A 10,390-nucleotide genomic window follows, 5' to 3' on the forward strand; every position below is an offset into this window, starting at 1 on the left:
ACACACACTTTAACACACACACACACACACACACTTTAACACAACACACACTTTAACACACACACACTTTAACACAACACACACTTTAAACACAACACACACACACACACACACTTTAACACACACACACACACACAACAACACACTTTAACACAACACACACTTTAACACAACACACACTTTACACAACACACACACTTTAACACAACACACACACTTTAACACAAACACACTTTAATGAACACTTTAACACAACACACACACTTTAACACAACACACACTTTAAACAACAACACTTTAACACAAACACACTTTAAACAACACACACTTTAAACACAACACACACTTTAACACAACACACACTTTAACACAACACACACTTTAACACAAACACACACTTTAATACAACACACACACACTTTACAACACACACTTTAACACAACACACACTTTAACACAACACACACACTTTAACACAACACACACTTTACACACACACTTTAACACAACACACACTTTAACACACACACACACACACACACACTTTAACACAACACACACTTTAACACAACACACACACTTTAACACAACACACACTTTAAACAAACACACACTTTAACACAACACACACACTTTAACACAACACACACACTTTAACACAACACACACACTTTAACACACACACACACACACATTTAATACAACACACACTTTAACACACACACACACACTTAACACAACACACACTTTAACACAACACACACACTTTAACACAACACACACACTTTAACACACACACTTTAACACACACACACACACTTTAACAACAACACACACTTTAACACAACACACACTTTAACACACACACTTTAACACAAACACACACACTTTAACACAACACACACTTTAACACAACACACACACTTTAATACAACACACACTTTAACAAACACACACTTTAACACAACACACACTTTAACACACACACACACACACACACACTTTAACACAACACACACTTAACACAACACACACACTTTAACACAACACACACACTTTAACACACAACACACACTTTAACAACACACACTTTAACACAACACACACACTTTAACACACACACACTTTAACACACACACTTTAAACACACACACTTTAACACACACACAACACTTTAACAACACACACAACACTTTAACACACACACACTTTAACACAACACACACACACTTTAACACAACACACACTTTAACACAACACACACACTTTAACACAACACACACACTTTAACAACACAACACACTTTAACACAACACACACTTTAACACAACACACACTTTAATACAACACACACTTTAATACAACACACACTTTAACACAACACACACACTTTAACACAACACACACTTTAACACAACACACGCACTTTAACACAACACACACTTTAACACAACACACACTTTAACACAACACACACTTTAATACAACACACACTTTAACACAACACACACACTTTAACACAACACACACTTTAATACAACACACACTTTAACACAACACACACACTTTAACACAACACACACTTTAACACAACACACACACTTTAACACAACACACACTTTAACACAACACACACACTTTAACACAACACACACAACACACACACTTTAACACACACACACACTTTAACACAACACACACACTTTAACACAACACACACACTTTAATCACAACACACACTTTAACACAACACACACTTTAACACAACACACACACTTTTAACACAACACACACTTTAATACAACACACACTTTAACACAACACACACTTTAACACAACACACACTTTAACACAACACACACTTTAACACAACACACACACTTAACACAACACACACACACACACTTTAACACACACACTTTAACAACACACACACTTTAACAAACACACACTTTAATACAACACACACTTTAACACAACACACACTTTAACACAACACACACTTTAACACAACACACACACTTTAACACAACACACACTTTAATACAACACACACTTTAACACAACACACACACTTTAATACAACACACACACTTTAACACAACACACACACTTTAAACACAACACACGCACTTTAACACAACACACACACTTTAAACAAACACACACTTTAACACAACACACACACACACACACACACACAACTTTAACACACACACACTTTAACACACACTTTAACACAACACACACTTTAACACAACACACACTTTAACACAACACACACACTTTAACACAACACACACTTTAACACAACACACACAACACACACACTTTAACACAACACTTTAACACACACACACACTTTAACACAACACACACACTTTAACACAACACACACTTTAACACAACACACACTTTAACACAACACACACTTGGTACTGTGGTATCAGTCCCGACTTTTCCACACTTGGGACTGTCCAGTCTCCAGACTTTGGTGGAGCCACTGAGCAGATCCCACATTTGGACGTTTCTAACATGAGCACCTCCTCGTCATGTTCACTCACACGACTTTATCCACAGACGTCATGTTCACTCACACGACTTTATCCACAGACGTCATGTTCACTCACGACTTTATCACACAGACATCACACACGACTTTATCCACAGACGTCATGTTCACTCACAGACGACGACTTTATCCACAGACGTCATGTTCACTCACACGACTTTATCCACAGACGTCATGTTCACTCACACGACTTTATCCACAGACGTCATGTTCACTCACACGACTTTTCACTCACACCAGACGTCATGTTCACTCACACGACTTTATCCACAGACGTCATGTTCACTCACACGACTTTATCCACAGACGTCATGTTCACTCACACGACTTTATCCACAGACGTCATGTTCACTCACGACTTATCCACAGACGTCATGTTCACTCACACGACTTTACTCCACAGACGTCATGTTCACTCACACGACTTTTCATCCACAGACGTCATGTTCACTCACACGACTTTATCCACAGACGTCATGTTCACTCACGACTTTATCCACAGACGTCATGTTCACTCACGACTTTATCCACAGACGTCATGTTCACTCACACGACTTTATCCACAGACGTCATGTTCACTCACACTTTATCCACAGACTTCACTCACACGACTTTATCCACAGACGTCATGTTCACTCACACGACTTTATCCACAGACGTCATGTTCACTCACACGACTTTATCCACAGACGTCATGTTCACTCACGACTTTATCCACAGACGTCATGTTCACTCACACGACTTTATCCACAGACGTCATGTTCACTCACGACTTTATCCACAGACGTCATGTTCACTCACCACGACTCATTATCCACAGACGTCATGTTCACTCACACGACTTTATCCACAGACGTCATGTTCACTCACGACTTTATCCACAGACGTCATGTTCACTCACGACTTTATCCACAGACGTCATGTTCACTCACACGACGTCACACACGACTTTATCCACAGACGTCATGTTCACTCACGACTTTATCCACAGACGTCATGTTCACTCACACGACTTTATCCACAGACGTCATGTTCACTCACGACTTTATCCACAGACGTCATGTTCACTCACGACTTTATCCACAGACGTCATGTTCACTCACACGACTTTATCCACAGACGTCATGTTCACTCACACGACTTTATCCACAGACGTCATGTTCACTCACACGACTTTATCCACAGACGTCATGTTCACTCACGACTTTATCCACAGACGTCATGTTCACTCACACGACTTTATCCACAGACGTCATGTTCACTCACGACTTTATCCACAGACGTCACACTCACACGACTTCACAGACGTCACACGACTTTATCCACAGACGTCATGTTCACTCACACGACTTTATCCACAGACGTCATGTTCACTCACGACGACGTCATGTTCTTTTATCCACAGACGTCATGTTCACTCACACGACTTTATCCACAGACGTCATGTTCACTCACACGACTTTTCATCCACAGACGTCATGTTCACTCACACGACTTTATCCACAGACGTCATGTTCACTCACTTCAGGTGTTTGTGTTTTTACCTGTGACACTTCGTCTCTCGAGTTCCATTTGACCGACAGCAGCAGCTTTGGCAACGACTCAGGGAAGTTCACACAGTAATGTCTGAAACACAACACACACTTTATATGAAACACAACACACACTTTATATGAAACACAACACACACTTTAAACACAACACACACACACTTTAAACACACACACTTTAAACACAACACACAACACAACTTTAACACTTTAACACAAACACACACTTTAACACAACACACACACTTTAAACACAACACACACTTTAAACACAACACACACACACACACACACTTTAACACAACACACACTTTAAACACAACACAACAAACACACACACTTTAAACAACACACACTTTAAACACAACACACAAACACACTTTAAACACAACACACACTTTAAACACAACACAACACACACTTTAAACACAACACACACTTAAACTTTAAACACAACACACACACTTTAAACACACACACACACTTTAAACACAACACACACTTAAACACAACACACACTTTAAACACAACACACACTTTGTGTAACTAATCACACACTTTTAAAGTCCTCATATGACTCTGTTCTCTGATCTGAGTTCTTCTCCCAAACTGAAAACACTCTGTTCCACCTTGTGATGTCATCATGTGGTGATACAGGAAGTGCTCCACACACCTTCACTAGAAACATCAGGATCATTTCAGTGCCTGAGTTGGAGATCTCGACTGAACTAAAGGGAAAAGGTGCTGCTGTCTCTGTAGATCTGAGGACACGTCTCTGTGTGAGTCTCACCTGTCTCACCTGTACATGAGCCTGTGAGTGGGCGTGTCTCACCTGTGAGTGGGCGTGTCTCACCTGTGAGGGGGCGTGTCTCACCTGTGAGTGGGCGTGTCTCACCTGTGTCTCCAGAGGAAGTCCTTGTCCTGCTCCGACAGCTCGTACAAAGGATCTCGAGACCCCAGAACCTTCAACTGCTCCACCTCCGCCTCTGATAGGCCCTCGCAGGCCACGCCCCTCTGCCACAGCCAATCACAACCACACATGGGTCAGTCCTGGACCAGTCCTGGTTTAGTCCTCTTATAGTCCTGGTGTAGTCCTGGTTTAGTTCTCACCAGTCTGGGGGAGTACCCGAGCTCGCGGCTGATGCTCCGGTGGGCGTGCTCTTCGAATCTGAGTCTCGTCTGGAAACACGACGGTCTGATGAAACCACGAGAACTCCAGCTCCAGGCACGGGGACTCCTGAGACCAGACCAGGACCGGGGTTAGACTGAGACCGAGGTTAGACTGAGACCAGGGACAGACTGGGACTGGAGTTAGACCAGGGCCAGGGTTAGACCGAGACCAGGGCCAGAGACAGACCAAGACCAGAGTTGGGATTAGACCAGGGCCAGGGACAGACCGGAACCAGGACTGGGGTTAGACCGAGACCAGAATTAGGGTTGGGGTTAGACCGAGACTTGGAACATGACCAGGGACAGACCTGGACCAGGGTCAGACCAGGGAGAGGGCAAGACCAGAGTTAGACCGGGTTATGACTGGATTTAGACGAGGGTCAGGGTTAAAACTAAATCTAAGACCATGGAAGGGCATCTGACCTTGTTGGGGTTGGAGGTGGCCGTCCCGATGGGGTTGAGCAGATCCTCGAGGCCGTGAGGAACCGGCCACAGACTCAGAGCGAGTTTCCCACAAACGAGAACATCCTTAAAGTCGAACAGGTTCACGTTTCCCCAGGCCAACGGACAGTGCTCCTGCAGAGACCAGAACCAGGTCTAAACCAGGTCTAAACCAGGACTAAACCAGGACTAAACCAGGTCTGAACCAGGTCTAAACCAGGACTAAACCAGGACTAAACCAGGTCTAAACCAGGTCTAAACCAGGACTAAACCAGGACTAAACCAGGTCTAAACCAGGTCTAAACCAGAACTAAATCAGAACTAACCCAGGACTAAACCAGAACTAACCCAGGACTAAACCAGAACTAAACCAGGACTAAACCAGGTCTAAACCAGGTCTAAACCAGAACTAAACCAGGAGTGTTTCCTTATCTCTTTTCCTACCACCTTGTCTCCTTTCCTACCTCCTTGGCTCCTTTCCTTCCTTTGACGGAGCAGATGGAGAGACAGAGACGAGCCGAGCGAGGAAGGTCACACAGGGACAGGTCATAGGTCAACCACTCGTTCCACCTGAGGACACAAGGAGACAAGGAGACAAGGAGACAAGTTAGGAGACAAGAAGGACACAAGGAGACAAGTGAGGAGACAAGGAGACAAGAGAGGACATAAGGAGACATATGGTATGGGGGGTCTGTGTGGGGGTACCCTGAGGTACATGGGGGTATGTGGGGTACCTGGGGTTGGAGCAGGGTACTCTCTGGGTGTTGGGGTACATGTGGGGTACTCTGGGGTGTGTGGGGTACTCTGGGGTGTGTGGGGTACTCTGGGGTGTGTGGGTACTCTGAGGTATGTGGGGTACTCTGGGTGTGTGGGGTACTCTGGGGTGTGTGGGGTACTCTGGGGGTACTCTGGGGTGTGTGGGGTACTCTGGGGTACTGTGGGGTGTGTGGGGTACTCTGGGGTGTGTGGGGTACTCTGAGGTATGTGGGGTACTCTTAGGTACTGTGGGGTACTCTGGGGTGTGTGGGGTACTCTGGGGTGTGTGGGGTACTCTGGGGTGTGTGGGGTACTCTGAGGTATGTGGGGTACTCTGAGGTATGTGGGGTACTCTGAGGTGTGTGGGGTACTCTGGGGGTACTCTGGGGTGTGTGGGGTACTCTGGGGTACTCTGTGGGGTGTGTGGGGTACTCTGGGGTGTGTGGGGTACCTGGGGTTGGAGCAGGGTACTCTCTGGGTGTTGACGTTGTCACATAGAGGTTCTCCTCCGTGATAGATCCCTGTCCTGACGTAGATCTGGAAGTCACCAGGCAACAGAGACACAACGGTCACCACGGCAACAGAGACACAACGGTCACCACGGTAACAGAGACCAATGGCACCACGGTACAGAGACACAATGGTCACCACGGCAACAGAGACACAACGGTCACCACGGCAACAGAGACACAAACGGTCACCACGGTACGGGTCCCACTCGGGTCACACTCGAGTCACACACTCAGGTCACACTCAGGTCACACTCCAGTCTCATTTGGGTCACAGTCAGGTCACACTCAGGTCACACTCAGGTCACACTCAGGTCACAGTCAGGTCACAGTTAGGTCACAGTCAGGTCACACTCAGGTCACAGTCAGGTCACAGTCAGGTCACCTTGTCGATGTCGCGGATGTTGACGTTGACGTAGGTGGCACAGAGCAGACGGATCCTCAGCAAAGTGTTAAAGGCCCAAAGAGACCGAATCGAGTCAGAACCAGAACCAGAGGGACACGGGGACGGCTGAGGCGTCCTACGACTGAGGGACAAGAGACGGGGACATGAGACAGAACCAGAACCAGAACCAGAACCAGAACCAGAACCAGAACCAGAACCAGAACTAGAACCAGAACCAGAACTAGAACCAGAACCAGAACCAGAACTAGAACCAGAACTAGAACCAGAACCAGAACCAGAACTAGAACCAGAACTAGAACCAGAACCAGAACTAGAACCAGATAGAACCAGAACCAGAACTGAACCACCAGAACCAGAACCAGAACCAGAACCAGAACCAGAACCAGAACTAGAACTAGACCTAGAACCAGAGGGACACGGGGACGGCTGAGGCGTCGCACAGTCAGTGTTACCTGTCGGTGTCACCTGTCGGTGTCACCTGTCGGTGTCACCGGTCGGTGTCACCTGATGGTGTTACCTGTCCGTCGGTGTCACCTGTCGGTGTCACCTGTCGGTTTTACCTGTCAGTGTCACCTGTCCCTGTCGTGTCACCTGTCGGGTGTCACCTGTCGGTGTCAGTTGTCACCTGTCGGTGTTACCTGTATGACGGCGTGACGAAGCCTGAGGACGGGAGCTGAGAGTAAAGTGAGTCTTTGGACACGAGCATCAGGTGAGGAAGACGTCCCACAGACAAACACGAGCGAATGTACTGAAGAAGAAGAAGAAGAAGAGGAGGAGGAAGAAGAAGAAGAAGAAGAAGAAGAAGAAGAGGAGGAGGAGGAAGAAGAAGAAGAAGAAGAAGAAGAAGAAGAAGAAGAAGAAGAAGAAGAAGAAGAAGAAGAAGAAGAGGAGAAGAGGAAGAAGAAGAAGAAGAAGAAGAAGAAGAAGAAGAAGAGGAGAAGAGGAGGAAGAAGAAGAAGAAAAAGTCAGTGGGCTCTTTTTATTTACGTGCGTGTGTGTTTACATGTTTATGCGTGTGTATATACATGTGTGTGTTTATGTGTGTGTGTGTGTTTATATGTGTGTGTGTTTTACCTTGTACTGACTCAGGGGATACTTCTCCAGGAGATACTCATCACAGCCACACACCTGAGAACACAAAAACACACACCTGAGAACACAAGAACACACCTGAGAACACACAAGAACACACCTGAGAACACACACACACTGAGAACACACAAGAAACACACCTGAGAACACAAGAACACAACACACACTGAGAACACAAGAAACACAAGAACACACCTGAGAACACAAGAACACACCTGAGAACACAAGAACACACCTGAGAACACAAGAACACACCTGAGAACACAAGAACACACCTGAGAACACAAGAACACACCTGAGAACACAAGAACACACCTGAGAACACAAGAACACACCTGAGAACACACAAGAACACACCTGAGAACACAAGAACACACCTGAGAACACAAGAACACACCTGAGAACACAAGAACAGAAACACACACTGAGAACACAAGAACACACACGAGAACACAAGAACACACAGAACACACACACACGAGAACACAAGAACACACCTGAGAACACAAGAACACACCTGAGAACACAAGAACACACCTGAGAACACAAGAACACACCTGAGAACACAAGAACACACACTGAGAACACACAAGAACACAAGAACACACCTGAGAACACACAAGAAACACACCTGAGAACACACAAGAGACACACACTGAGAACACAAACACACCTGAGAACACAAGAACACACACTGAGAACACACAGAACACACACACAGAGAACACACCTGAACACACACTGAGAACACACACACGAAACACACACGAGAGAACACACAAGAACACACACACGAGAACACAAGAACACACCTGAGAACACAAGAGAACACACTGAGAACACAAGAACACACACTGAGAACACAAAGAACACACCTGAGAACACACACAGAAACACACAGAACATGAGAACACACAAGAACACACCTGAGAACACAAGAACACACCTGAGAACACACACGAGAACACACCTGAGAACACAAGAACACACCTGAGAACACACACACAGAACACACACTGAGAACACAAGAACACACACTGAGAACACAAGAACACACCTGAGAACACAGAGAACACACAGAGAACACAAGAACACACCTGAGAACACACAAGAACACACACACACACAGAGAAACACAAGAAACACACCTGAGAACACAAGAACACACCTGAAGAACACACCTGAGAACACACAAGAACACACCTGAGAACACACAGAACACACAGAACAAGAACACCTGAGAACACAAGAACACAGAAACAGAACACACCTGAGAACACAAGAAACACACCTGAGAACACACAAGAACACACACGAGAACACAGAAGAACACCTACACACAAGAACACACCTGAGAACACAAGAACACACACACACTGAGAACACAGAACACACCTGAGAACACACACACACACAGAGAGAACACAAGAACACACGTGAGAACACACTGAGAACACAAGAACACACACCAATGAGAACAACACACCTGAGAACACAAGAACACACCTGAGAACACAAGAAACACACCTGAGAACACAAGAACACACCTGAGAACACAAGAACACACCTGAGAACACACAGAACACACACTGAGAACACACAAGAACACACACACCTGAGAACACAAAGAACACACCTGAACACAAGAACACACCTGAGAACACAAGAACACACCTGAGAACACACACAGAACACACACACCTGAGAACACAAGAACACACGAAACACACCTGAGAACACAAGAACAAGAAACACACACAGAACACACACGAGAACACAGGAAGAGACACACCTGAGAACACACAAGAACACACAAGAACACACCTGAGAACACACAAGAACACACCTGAGAACACACAAGAACACACCTGAGAACACACGAACAGAACACACA

At 45.5% G+C, this 10,390-nt stretch overlaps 1 pseudogene; it reads right to left on the bottom strand.

Moving 5' to 3' along the window:
* The window catches only part of LOC110174559 (phosphatidylinositol 4,5-bisphosphate 3-kinase catalytic subunit alpha isoform-like), a 34,549-nt pseudogene that overhangs the window by 13,263 nt on the left and 10,896 nt on the right, over window positions 1–10,390 (bottom strand).

Source organism: Boleophthalmus pectinirostris, unplaced genomic scaffold (assembly GCF_026225935.1).
Source record: "Boleophthalmus pectinirostris isolate CB_2022bp ecotype Guang Dong unplaced genomic scaffold, ASM2622593v1 HiC_scaffold_20, whole genome shotgun sequence".
Classification (NCBI taxonomy): domain Eukaryota; kingdom Metazoa; phylum Chordata; class Actinopteri; order Gobiiformes; family Gobiidae; genus Boleophthalmus; species Boleophthalmus pectinirostris.